Source organism: Mesocricetus auratus, unplaced genomic scaffold, assembly GCF_017639785.1.
Source record: "Mesocricetus auratus isolate SY011 unplaced genomic scaffold, BCM_Maur_2.0 Super-Scaffold_100011, whole genome shotgun sequence".
In the NCBI taxonomy this organism is placed as follows: Eukaryota; Metazoa; Chordata; class Mammalia; order Rodentia; family Cricetidae; genus Mesocricetus; species Mesocricetus auratus.
The window spans coordinates 66,081,271-66,095,816 of NW_024429195.1; the positions used below are offsets into that span (position 1 = coordinate 66,081,271).

Genomic DNA, 14,546 nt, shown 5'->3' on the forward strand with positions numbered 1-14,546 from the left:
CCAATCCCCATTCCATTCCCCAGGGAGGGTAAGACCCTCCAGGGGGTATCTCTAGAGTCTGTCATTTCGTTCAGGGGAGGGCCCAGGCCCTCTCCAAAGTGTCCAAATTGAGAAAGCATCCCTCATTGTGGGATGGGTCCCCAAATTCCATTTGTGTGCCAGGGATAAATATTGATCTACTACCCCAAAACCCCGTGGATTGCCTGAGTCTCCTCACTGACACCCACATTCAGGGAGTCTGGATCAGTCCCATAAACTATTATTTTGTTCATCTCTCTGTTTCTACAAAGAACTATTAGCCCAAGTCAATAAAAATATTTTTTTATTTTCAGTCAATAAATGAATTTATCTCATAATGAAATGCAAAGTTAAATTATTCATATTAGTGTAATTTAAGATATAAAGAAAATCATGATATTCCTTTAGCTTTTATAGTTAGATGAAATACAACTCAAAGAAAGTTACCCTTATATGGAAGAAATGTGAAATATATTTACCTTTTAATTAAAAGAATAACATTTTATTGTGTTGGAAGATGGTCCATAAACGAAGCTATATGAGATTTCTGAGAGTTTGTGAGAAAACTCCAAGTAAGCAAGAGTATTGTAACCTCTGTTCCTTATAACATGAATTTATCTTGGAATGTGCTTTCATGTCCATCCAGAATGACATGAATTTTGCTTTAGATTTTCCATCACCTTACATTTGTTATTCAAAAATCTCTCCAAGCACAGGTTGCCCTCATAACCTTATATAATCTAAACTCATGTGAACTTTGCACATTTGACCTTGCTTTACCCTGAGAATACCTTCAGTATATGAATTCTCTGATGCTCTGAATAAAGCAGGCTATTACATGAGACTGGTCCCTCTCATTGTTAGGCTCTGCTCTCCCAGGTTCTTGTCTCCAACTAGTATGGTAACAGCATCGCTGTAAAAATAACTTAGTGTTTTGTAAAATAGTTTCTATCTGAGGCAGTTTTATATTCATAGATATTATGAAACTGACAAGGATGCAGTTATCTGAGAGGTTCATTGCTCATTATCCAAACAGAAAATGATAATACATTTATTCATTAGATTTCTTTCTTGAGGGCTCATAAAGTGCTAATCTGGCAAAGACAATTGTATTATGAGTTGCTTTATTAGAGAATTTTACCCTCGTCAAATTAGTATATTACTTTATCTTGCAGTGAATGAATATTAATTTTATCAGATTGTTTATTTTCAAGAGCACTTGTAATTTTAAACCATTAAATTGCATACAGTGCTTTCTTAATAAAAAAAATGAATCACTTACTCATCACCAAGATGATAAAGAGTTCTTACTCCCATTCTTGCCTGCATTATGATAAGGGCACTGCTGCTGTGTGACTGACTCAAGTGGGCCCTTCATTCTTTTCAAAATTCAAATCTAAAGCTTTCATATGCATCTTGGAAAATGGTAACCCGAAATGCCCACCATAACTGAGGTTGGCCATTTTTATAATTTAAATGAATCATTAGCCTTTTAGCAGCGATTTCTTTTTATTCTTGAGGAATTTCACATATAGGTAATTAATTTTGATCATTTCCACCTCCATCTTTCCACAGATCTCCCCCCACATGGCTCCATCCCGCTTCATGTCCTCTTTTCCATCTTTTATTTTATGTGTCACTCACTAAGTTCATTTAGTGCTACTCATAAGTACACCGGTGTGAGGACATCTGTTGGAGCTTGAGCACTCTACCTAAGGCCAGGCCCACAAAGAAGAATGATTCTCCCTCCCCCAGCCAGTATCTCCTCAGCTAGGGTTTGAGCCCCCTGAGTTCCTTCCCTACCCAGCAGGAGTCTTGCCTGGTATGATCTTATGCAGGTTTTGTGTGGGTAATCACAACTACAGTGAGTTTATGTATACAATAGCTACATCATGTCCAGAAGACACCTTTGCACAGTGTGCCACATATCTGGCTGTTACATCCTTTCTGTGTCCTCCTCTTTGAAGTCCCCTTATTCTTATTCTTATCTCTTTGATCAGTTATGAGTCTTTGCACTTACTGTGGCTCGCTATTAAAAGAAGTTTTCCTGCTCACTCTTGAGAGCTGCCTTGTCCTAGAGGTATAAACAAATGTTTAGTAGGCAGTTTGACAGCATTGCCACTTTATATATATGTATATATATATATAATATTAAATAGAATAAGGACACAAAAGAACTTTAATATGTATCTGACAAAAGAGACTGTGAAAACTAAATAGCAGAAACCATGCCAGTTTAGAAAATGGTCACTAGTTATACTGACAGCTCTAGAAAGAAAAGTTTCAATGGCCAACAGGTATATGTGAAATTGTTCAACACCACTGATTATCAGGTAAGTTCAAGTTAAAACCACAATGCAAAATCATGCCACCCCAGATTATCAGTGTCAGAATGGCCAGATTATCAAGTAGTTTAAATATAGCCGGGCGTTGGTGGCACACGCCTTTAATCCCAGCACTCGGAAGGCAGAGGCAGGTGGATCTCTGTGAATTAGAGGCCAGCCTGGTCTACAAAGCAAGTTCCAGCACAGCCTCCAAGACAATACAGAGAAACCCTGTCTCGAAAAACAAAACAAAACAAAACAAAAAAAGTAGTTTAAAGATCAACTGTGCTGATATGTGCTCTCAATTAGTACAGCCATTGGGGGGGGGGGGATAACACAAAAGTTCTTTTCCAAAAATTAGAAGGGGAACTGCTGTGCTATCCAGAAACATGCCTTGTCATTTTTTGTACCATCCTGCCTTGTATGTCTTCAACCAATGTGAGCTTTTCATTTTACTATTGCCTTGTTAGCACACATGGCCTAAAAACACTTTCAGCAAATATCTTTGTGTTCTCTGCTTCAAATGTCCTCCAAACATTAGCAGCTTTTGGTACTAATCACTCTGTATAGTTTTCAAATCTTGTGGAAGATTATTTCCAATGAAATAATCTGTCCCAGGTTTGCACATTAAAACTGTTTTATTTTAAAAATTGCAGAGAGCAGCAATCCACAGAGATTAATTTCCTAATTGATAAATCTTATTTTATTTGCATAAAACCCTGGAATAGCATAATGATACATGAAGAATGAGTGACAAGTTCAGAAAGAAAAGAAAACCCTGGAAAAACAAAGAAGAAAAACAATAGGCTAATAGTTGGGGAGAATGAGGGTGATTGTGATTCCTAAACTACGTATGTGTGCCTCATGACAGGTGGCAATGAGTAATAGTTGCTAGAAGCATTGTTGTAACAGCAGGAAGGAGAGTGATGAAATATGTGGTAAGACCATGTGTTTGAAGCTAAGTAGAAGAAATCCACTGAGGGATGTGTAGAAAGAAGAAAGACACTGAAGTTAATTAGTCATGGTTCTCTGGGGGAAACGGAACTGATAGAATAAGTGTATATTACAAAGGGGATTTATTAGAATGACTTCCACAATGTAGGTTGGGTACTATAACAATGACTGGCTGCGTGCTAGAGAGCTTAAGAACCTCTTGGCTGCTTAATCTACAATGGTAGGTGTTTCAGGACTTCGGAACTGACTAGGAAGGTCTTGAAGATTCCTACAGAGCTGTGGGTCTGGAGCTTTGAAGGCATAGAAGCTGATATCCAACGTCAGAAAGGGATTGGAGTGGCAGTAGTAGCTGCAGCCTCACCAAGACAGAGCAAAGGCTGCCCGGCAAAGCACTGGTTTTGCCTCAGGCATTTTTATAATTCAGCCACCTGATGGAAAAGGCTTCCACGCCTCAATTAATCCTTTTAAGAAGCAGCTTCCGCCAGCTTCTGTGATGTGTGTCTTGTTTAATCGGGTTCAAGAAAACTATCACAAGGAGGAAAAGAGGGAGGAAGGAAATAGTTTTAGAGAGTCTGAAGCTAACACCATAGATTGACTATTTCATGATCAGATGAGTACATAGAAACCCAAAGCTAGGTACAGAACAGGGCACTGTATTTAACCTCTTACGTAAAGCAACATATAAACACAGTTTTCTCACACACTGTGAGTCTCGGGGGTTCTGTCCGTTAGTATACAGAAGTACCTCAGAGTTGTAATGGCTCAGTGTAATTATCAAAGTCTTCCTAGAACAGTTACCTACACTCTGAGAAGAAGTAAAATAAGGTTTCAAGGACTTCAATTAAGAAACAGAGTCTGGGAAATGAGATTGTCAGTCTAAAACAATCTCAGAAAATTGAGTGTTCAAATAGTACTCATAGAAATTGAGATTGTGTAAGGGGCTGAGAAAAGAAGAAATCAAAGCAGAAGTGCAGTGGGGTTTCTGAATAAAACTTGTGTTTGGCATTTTGCATAGAGGGGACTCCTTTTCAGGTAGAGGTGGATGTAGTTAACTCTTTAGTGGCCAGTTTAATGGGAGAGGGAAACCAGCTCTCCAAGTGGGAACTACCGACATAAAGTAAACAAATAAACAAACAGTAAAGCAAGATGCCCATTCAAAGACGATGTGCATGGCACTAGACACAGCTTCTGCACATGCTCCAATAAGATTAGTCCCACTTCCTCGAAGGCTAGACTAGAGGGAATGTTTACACCTCTGGGAACATGAAAACCTGACCACAGGAGATCTCCTCTGACAGGAGCATGTAAGGATAACGAGTTGAGTTCTTCTAACAGAAGGAGTTTCTCTTAAAGATTAAGAGAGTTCAATTCTTTCTCTGAGTGCCTTTAAGAAAGGTCCTCTGCCCCTCCTCATTCCCCCTCTATCATAATAAAGTCAACTGATACATTTTTCTCAACTCTAGGAAATTCCTCTACTTCCACACTTTCAGAGTACATTTGAGATATTTGTATTAACATCTGCATGGGAAAAATGCTAAATCAACTCATTAGCTTGTGAAAACTATTTTTGAAGGAGGCTCCTGTGTATTGTTTCTATTGCTGATAGAGCTTTGCTTAAGCCCATGCCTCCATGCTCGGGCTTAATATCATTTCCATTTCAGTGAATTCCTTCAGCAGCCCTCTCAGTTCTGCCAGACAACATATATATGAACATTTATTTATTAAGGGGTATTTTGAAAAATAAATTTAGTGGATTTCATCCTAGTGTTGTACACCAAGGTACTTGTTAATTTAAGTGTTCATATGAATAGATGCTTTTCAGTGAGCACATATGTGTGTGTCTATACTGAATCCTGAAGACATCTTTTGAGTTACTCCCTGAGACACCATCCATCTTGTTGTGTATATATATATATATATATATATATTCAAGTGATACATATATAATATATATACAATATAAAATACATGTATTTTGTGTATATACATACATTTATGTATACATATACACACATATGTACATGCATGTATATATACATTCTTTACCTGGAATTCCCATTCACCATGTAAGTAGTCTGGCTATTCAACATGTCCCCAAACGCACCTATCTCTGCCTACCTAGTGCTGGGATTAAAAGCATCCTCCATCATATTCGGCTTTTTTCACACAGGATCTGTGAATCCTTGAGTGTGTAACACAAACATTTTTACCACCTGAACTATTTCTTTATCACTTTGCCAGTTATTTCTAATTTTTATATATAACAATATATTCAAAAGCCCCTTCTAAGTTGTATAACCCATTAATAATTGAAGAGATTTTGATCAGGCACCTGGAAAATTCTCTTGTTTTGGCTATACTTAGCCTTTTGACATTTTCATAAATGATACATCTTTTTTTCAGTCTGTAAAAAAGTTCCCTTTATCAAGTCTGTTTTCTTCTTTAAGGAAAATTTTCTTATAACTTTTAAAAAATATAATTTACAAGCTGAGCTTTGTAATAACGTCATACCAATCAGGGCCATCATACCAAGACAAAAATATACTTTAATAAAAAAGTCTCTTTATTGTAAATTTTTGAAAAGGTTCATAGTTAATGAGAAAATTATCAGGCACTTATCATTTTTATTCTCTAATGTGAGCTTTACAAAGGAGATAATGAAAGTAAATGTTAAAGGCTAATTTGCAACATTACACAAAGTAAAATAAAACCACATAAACTGGAGTATGCAGAAATTTACATTTTACCTTCAAATGTTGAGATTAATGGATGTCCATTTAGTTTTTGCCAAACTCAATGCCTTATTTCGAGGCTTGCTCTGATTTTCATAGTTTCTCAGAATTTTGATGTTTGTGTATTTGATCCATCTGACATTTTCTTTAGTTAACAAGAGCTAGGAAGTTGGTAAATGACATCTGCATGATGCTCTGAGAAAAGTTCAGGTGTCTGACCACACTGTTCTTTTTGTGTTCACCACCCATACTAAACATCAAAGTTTCCATTTCCTCTTGTTGTGTTCGAGATGCTCTGGCAAAACAACCAAGGGAGAGAGAGTTGTCTGGGTAGACTCCATCAAGACAAGGAAGTTAAAGTGTAAGGAGCTTAAAAGCAGCTAGTCCCATCATACCCACAATCAGGAAGTTAAGGGATGAACTCCATATTAATGCTGAATTATTATCTCATATATATAGTTCTGGATCCCTACTCAGGGAATGATCCAACCTGGTAGGAAGGGTATTGTTTCCTACCTCACTCAATGTAGCTGATAAAGATACTCAGCTACAGGAATGCTCTTCTCAGTTAAACTAACCAAACATAGATATTCCTCAGAAATATGCCCAAAGGTTGGCCTACTAGGGAATTGTAGATCCTGTCAAGTTGACAATTAACATTAATCATAATACCATGTGATCATGATCTCCATTCCATTTTCAAAAATCATGGCCAAACTTGAGCTTGGAGAAAGACCAGATGCCATGATGATCACTCTGTCCTACCAATATCCATCCAATGTCTTTGTTTATTCCATGGTAGCCCCCAAGTGCAGTTATTTCAAACTATAAGTTGTAACCAAATAAAATTGTTAGTGTATGTATTTGTTTTTAGTTTTTCTTTGTCTTATTCCAAGGACAAAATGACTGTGATAGAATGATCTTAAAGCAGGAAATATGTATTTTGCCTCATGGTTTCAGTTTATCACAGAGATAAATGTGGGGTAAAATTCACAGCAAAAGAACATGTAGCAAACAAAGCTGATAAGTAATCAAAAGGATCTAGATGGAAAGTCTAGGCAGTTGTATCCTCAGTGGCATGCCTAAAACACTCCATAGCCTCCCAACTCACTATCATTTGGGAAGATTATTGTGAACTATTATTTTAAGATATGTTACAGTTGTTTATGCAGTGAAACATTTGTGATTTTTTTGTTTTTTATTTTATTTTATTTTAATTTAAACTAGACACAAAAACACAAACTTGCTTCACATGTCAATTCCAGCTCCCTCACACTCTCCTCCTCCCCTGCCCCCCACCAACCCCCTCAACCCCTGCCCCATTCTCCCCTCCACTCTCCAGGGAGGGTGAGGCCCTTCATGGGGAATATGATGCAGAGATGCATTACAATCTTTTATGTTGCATTTGTTTAACCCTGTGAAGCTGTACTACTTTGCTTGCCTAAAAACACCTGATTGGTCTAATAAAGAACTGAATGGCCAGTAGCAAGGCAGAAGAAAGGATATGTGGGTCTGGCAGGCAGAGAATAAACAGAAGGAGAAAAAGATGGATCAGAAAGCAAGGGAGATCAAGGAGCAAGAAAAGAAGGGGCCAGCTACCCAGCTACACAGTGAAAGTAATATATACAGAAGTAAGGAAAGGAAAAAAGTCCAGAGGCAAAAGGTAGATGGGACCATTTAAAGTAAGGAAAGCTGGCTAGAAGCAAGTCAGGCTGGGAATTCATAAGAAAGAATAAGCCTCTATGAGTATTTACTTGGGAACTGGATGGTGGACTTCCCAAAAAGCAAGCAGCCAAAAAAGAGAGAAACAAAACTACAGAAGATGGTCGAATACATGAACATATAAGGGAGTGAAACCATTGGTGTAGTTTAAGAAAAGCAGCACAAGAGAGAAAGATGCCTTGAGGGGTTTTTATTATGGAAAGGGATCATAAAAATGGAAAGCAGAGGGGGCAGATTGAACTCTGGGACAGGAGCAGCAAGAGAGGAAAGGGTATGTGGGGGATAGAGAAAAACAGACACACAGAGAGACAGAGAGAGAAAGAAAGAGAGAGACAGAGAGACAGAGAGACAGAGACAGGGAAGAGGAGAGCATAGTGAAAGTACACAGGTGGTGCTCTTAGTGACTGCAACTGAAGGTGTATCCTGTCAGAACCCCAAGGGCAGGCCAGTACAGATGCCTGAATACTAACAACCCTAATAACATCACTTATAGCCAATTCAGTGTTCAATGACATCAGACATGGCAGTTGTACATAATATCACAGACACACAAGAAAGTGTTACAAAATGGGCTTTTGTTTTATTTTGCTTTTATTGTCACATCACTTTGTAAAGTGGCCTGTATCACTTTGTGGATCTGTAAGGAGACAGCTGTGTGGCTAATTACTACTCTTTCCTCACCTACATTTTAGGAACATCAGTGCTTTTTTTGCCAGACTTAAGAAAGAATGTAGCTTTAATAATTATAACTCTTAGGTGCATTAAATCTAAAGATAAAATAAAGGACAAGGTTGAATTTTCATTTTTAGAATTACAAATTAGGAAGTTAATCAAGAGCAATGATATTATACAAAGTGGTCATTCATTGTCTCTCATGCATCAAAAAGTCATTTGTAAATGTTCACCTAATCATCCAACACCAGAATTCATATTTGCTGAGAGTCACAGTTATAGTCAAAAATCAAACTAATAAAAATATAGAAAAAGGAAAAGAAAAGAAAATGAAAAGAAAGAGGGGAGAATTATGAAATCAGGAATCAATTAGCCAGACTTTATTTGTAGTTCATTTAAAATTTTACAACAAAGAGAAACTAACATGAATTGAATTCTGAAGATCTAAATAAGAATCTCTCTTAGTAGCACATTTTAAAGGCCTGTTTCATTGTGATGCCTAGTTTCCAGTAAACAAAATGTATTCAATGGATCAAATTGTGTTAGAAATCCACTAACTGATGTATTCAGGCGTTCTTGTGATGCTCACCGAGAAGAAAGGTGTGGAAAAGTCCTAGAACAAATGAGTCATGTAAGTGATGCACTGTGTTATGCAGGTTATAGATAATGAGTTGTTGAGATCATCACAATGGAAAATATTGATTTGCTTACGAGAAAGTACAAAGTCAGAACTGAGTCAAGCCTTAAAAAACACTACCAAAGGATGCCCTGTAAAATCCTGCAAAGACAAGCCTTATTGTTAAGTAGCCTAAACACAGCCTGGTTTTGCAAGGTGTCCTTGGCTGAAGAACAGTCTGTTATCCTTAAGTCAACATGGTAGGTTAACAGTGAAGAAACATGTTGTCATTTCTTTAGTGGATGAGAGTTTGGCAGAGTTCTGAAGACAGAATACATACTGTGAAGTTGGATGAACCACTGCCTCAGTATTCCAAACATAATAGTCACATGGATAATTCACATATATTTATAAACTATTCTGAAATCAGTTTAAATAAATATAAAGTAAACATACAAAAAGACATTGTAAAGAATGTTGTCAAATGCCTTAAAAATACCCTAACATTATTTATGATTATTTTGGCAAGATTGCCCCAGAGCATTGATTGATTATAAATTAGTTGATAATTGGAAAATAATACAAAGACAAAACAAATATTTATAAGTACTCAAGGGCAGTCTAAATAATCTACTAGTGATGTGGTTGTAAGTAAATTAGTTATCCTAATTATTTGTAGTTTTGTGTAACTCTTTCTCAGTACATATTAAGCCTTCTTCAATTTTTCTATTCACAACATGTAAGACAATTTTAATGCCACTATCAACAATGGACTTCTCAACAGTGTACACTGTGTGACAGAAATGAAACATAGACTTAAATCCATCAATCTCACATTTATTGAACATGTAGCTTCTACACTATTCTTTAATAATGGCAATTTTAATAACCCAATTTTCAGAAGACAAATATAAATGCAAACTTCTGTCACAATAATGAAGAGAAGATGTGCTGGAGACATAGGTATAATGGTGGATCTAGAACTAAAATGCCTTTCAGAACTCATTATTATTTCCTGTGGGTTTTTGTCATATTCCCTGTTGCTAAAAACAATTTTGTCTAATTGTAGAAGAAAATAGGCAGGGATAAAATTTATTTAACATCATTTTTCATATACTGGAAATCCAGAAACAAGAAAATAACTTTAAAACATCCAGAACTTATGGCCAATTGTAGTGGTACACACCTTTAATCCCAGCAGTTGTGAGGCAGAAGCAAATGGGTCTCAGTGATTTCTAGTCCAGCCTGGTATACAATGCAAGTTCCAGGACAAGTTCCAATAACCTCTACTCAGGGACTTTTACCAGCTGAACCATCTAGCCAGCCCCAAGAATGAAGTAATCATCACAGAAAATAGTGATCCTATATCATTTCCATTGTCTCCTTATGTTCAAACCAAGTTGCTGGATAAGACAATTAAACACCATGCCTGGCAGGTTCTAAATCCTATTCCTTTCTCTGTTCTTGGAGTTGTTAGGATAATATAATTCTCTCATTCTCTCTCTCTCTCTCTCTCTCTCTCTCTCTCTCTCTCTCTCTCCACTCCATATATACATATATGTACATATATGCTGTATATGGTATATATGAAGAATATAATACAAAGATATATATAATTCTGCCATATATATGATAGATTCACCTTCACATCCAAAAGAAATACCTACATGAGCAATTTCTAAAGACAAATGCTCTTCATATTACTTAGAAAAGTATTAATATTATTTTGTTTCTTAGCTTCTACAGAGAAAAGCAAAGTACAGTGTTTTGTTGTTCTTATTTGCTTGTGCAGTCTTGTGCTACTCTCCAATTCACAGAGGAAAAGCTGATGAATGTAACAGGCTTGTGACATACTTCTTCCTCACAGACATGGTCCTGTTTGCTCATGTACTATAAGGAAATTTTGTACACTTATGGTTGAAAGATCTAATTGATGAAGACTTTAGTTCATTATAATTGTTATTATTACAAATGAGCAAACAAAGCAAGTCTGAACTTTACATCATATCGTGGAGTCTAGTTTACTTCTTTATAGTTATTTTAATTTCCTTACTTTCTGATGTCTACCTATGGAGAGTAGCCATGCTCAAATATAATTGAATATTAAAGCATTACAGGTCATCTTAATTTTCTGAACATCATTCAGTGAACAGGTTACTCATATTTCCATCCATTTGGTGTAAAAAAAAACCACTCAGAGTTCCACTAGCCCAACTCTTTATTAGAAAATGATACGACCAAAATACCACTAGGAACATTTTGTCTCACAAATAAAGGAAGACTTTCACAAAGCTGTGACATGAGAGAAATTTCATCTAATTTTGGCATAAAACTGAACCCAAGGAACCCAGTAACAGAGAGAGAGAAGCGATGAGCAAATTGGCAAAGAATGGGCTGGCAAAACCAGCAGAGACAGCTGATCTGAACAGGGGAGAGCCCTTGGACCCAAGACCAACAGCTGGGAGGCCAGCATGGGACTGATTCAGACCTCCTGAATGTGAGAGTCAGTGAGGAGGCCTGGGTAACCTATGGGGCCCTGGACAGTGGATCAGTGTTTATCCCTGGCATACAAACAGACATCGTGTGTCCATAACACAAAGAGGGATGCTCTGTCAGACTGGACTCTTAGGGGAGTGCCTGGACCCTGCCCTGAGTGAAATGACAGACTTTGGATATCCCCTATGTGGAAGGAAATGGCAATAGGGTGAGAGGCTAGGGGGGAGTGTACGGGAAGGGGAGGGAGAGGGAACTGGGATTGGCATGTAAAACAAGTTACTTAAAATTAAAAAAATAAAATAAAAAGAAAGAAAAGCGGTTCTGGAAAGAAGGAGAAAGTATTGGTCAAAAAACATTATTAAGGAGAGTTTAGGAGTTCACTCCTGTAAGTCAAGTGGGCTAAAATATATAGGAAAATAAAAAATTCTAAGACCACAGTGCAAAATTCTAGATTTTAGTATTGCACAAAATCGTGTTATTGCATGTGGAGTGTGGATTTATTCTCCCTTATTTTTTGTAAAATTGTCTAGATTACATATTAATGATGCTTTATTAGTGTTATTATTATTTGAGTTTTATCACAAACTTCCTACTTCAGAAAATGACCTGTCATTGATTTAAATTGAAAATGACACAGTAAACATTGTCAGAAGTTGGAAGTTTGTGATCAAATAGAAATTACTTATGAGAATTAATGTAGATGTGTCTTCTCCCATAGCTAAGAAGCCTCTTACAATTCAGTGGAAGCCTCTGACTATGTTAGTCTGCATTCCTGAGAGTCTTGAAGAAACCAGTAACATTACATGCTCAACTGTCAAGAGGGAGAATCTGAATCTGTTACACGTGTATAGATGCATAATGTATGCTCTAGAGATAACTACTTGGAGCCACACCTCAACTCTGTATTACTCATGGTCTGTATTACTCATGGTCTGTATGACTTTGAGCAAATTACTGAGAATACCATTGACAGAATACAGTTATCTTCCACAATAAAATCTTACAATACAAAACTGCTGGGAAGGGTCCTTACTTGTTTCTGTGGAAATAGTGGCTGGCTCACAAAGTAAACTGTTGTAGGTATCCAACGTGTGTTACTGAAGAGAAAAACCTTCAAATTTTAAAGGCATGTACGTTCAGGGTGGAGACAATAATCTGAGGATTTCAAAGAAGAGTATTCAATGTTATAACACACCAAAACTCTGCTGTCCAGACTTTGGAAGCAGGTAACAAGTAAAGTCCAGACATTTGAGCCCCCCTTACTGTCACAAGCTATTTTTTGGTATTCTAAAGGACTGCTTAGCCATTATTCTCAGTGAATATTCAAGCAAGTTCTTAGACACTTTGTGAATTGTGAAGGGTAACTTTAGTTATTTTGTAGGTAAATAGCTCAATTGAAAATCACTTATCTTCCTTAGGCTGCCCAAGTATCCATTAACAGGTAATTTTATAGTAGTTCCAACTGGTATTACTGTCTGCAATTACATACACGAGTTAAGATTCTTCAGTTTGGCATCCCAGAGCATCAAATCAACCAAAGATTGTTGCAATATAAAATGAAGAAATCCTTAGGATACAGAAGAGTGAAAGATACTGCTATCATGCCTTGCTTATGCTGTCCAGGGAGAAGTCACAGGGTACAGCTTAGAAACTAATTACATAAGAATATCTTCAGTGGTTCTCAACTGTCCTAATGCTGTGACTCTTGGATACAGTTTCTCATGTTGTGATGCCCCCCAACCATAAATTTATTTCATTGCCACTTCATAATTCTGCTACTGTTATGAATCGTAATTGAAATATCTGATATGCAGGATATCTGATATGAGACCCCAGGGGTCAAAACCCACAGGCTGAGAATTGCCGATGTAGGTGAAGGCATTTAAAGGCTGTTTCTTGGGACTGGGGATATCAGAACTTGGAGGCTATATGGCCTAGAAGAGATCTGGCCTAGTAGGTGCTACTTAGGTTCAATCTGCAGTGCTGCAAGTGTGTAGAAATATGCTTCAGTGAGATTATTATGCGGGTTTGTCTGCATTCCCTCCTCATGGGTTCTTTCTCTCATGGCTGACAGCACATTTCTCTCAAAGGTAATGACCTTCTGAAAACACCTATCAGACCTTCCTTTCTCTCTTATCCCAAGCATTTCACAAAAGACCAACCTATTATTCATAATCACTCATCATCTTTTCTCCAGCTCCTCCTTTTCGTAGGTCACCAGCTGTGCTTTAAATGACTCAAGGCCTACTTTGTCATTGATCTTCTACTGAAGACCAGGAATTTCATAACTGCAGCACTAAGTATAAGGGTTCTGTGCAATGTGACTTGATATGCTTGTACACTTATTTTTTTTATTATACCCCACGTTTCCCACAACCTTCACTGCAGCCAACACAATTCTTTCCCTGTTGTATAAGATTGCTAAAGGGTCTCACGTCTTGTCTTTGTATATGGTATATGTTCTTGTCTTGGCCTAAAATGCCTTCTTCAAACTCATCTTCATTTATTGAGATTATATTCAAATAGTTTCCTTTCTAAATCCCTGCATTCTGGCATAGCTACTGGGTCATATTACCTGATTACTATTGTCCTCAGCTTTCTCATTTTCCCCAAGAAGAGTGAGAACATGCAATCTCTGCTGGACCGGTCCCAGTATCCCTGCATCTCAGGCACTCACCATTAGTCTCGAACACAGGGCTAGCCTGTCAATCAGTGTCCCTCTGTCAATGTTCCTCACTGCAAAAATAAAGGATTTCTTTTCATGAAGTACAGAACAGGACATATGCAAACTTGAACTAATAAATATATTCCCTATCATGAGAAGTCGGTTTGTGAGCAAGAATGCTTCCGAGCCTGTAGGAAGAATTTGTAGAAAGGGAATGCTTGAGGAATTAAATGTATTTTACAAATGCTGAGGGCTTCAGGGATGTTAAAGTTTTGACAGTCTCTTTTCTGTCTTTGCAATGCAATTCCTTTTTAAATTTTATTTATTTATTTTTCTATAAACAAGTT

The 14,546-nt window shown here is 37.2% G+C and overlaps 1 long non-coding RNA gene across 1 annotated transcript in view; it reads right to left on the reverse strand.

The window, feature by feature from the left end:
* Positions 1-2,038: 2,038 nt before the first annotated feature.
* Positions 2,039-14,546, reverse strand: part of LOC121143296 — a 31,116-nt gene continuing 18,608 nt past the window's right edge. The window contains exons 3-6 of the long non-coding RNA XR_005880503.1: positions 14,110-14,270; positions 12,568-12,689; positions 6,044-6,323; positions 2,039-2,092 (exon numbers count right to left, since the gene is read on the reverse strand). This is a non-coding gene — a long non-coding RNA (uncharacterized LOC121143296). The remainder of the gene's footprint in view (positions 2,093-6,043; positions 6,324-12,567; positions 12,690-14,109; positions 14,271-14,546) is intronic.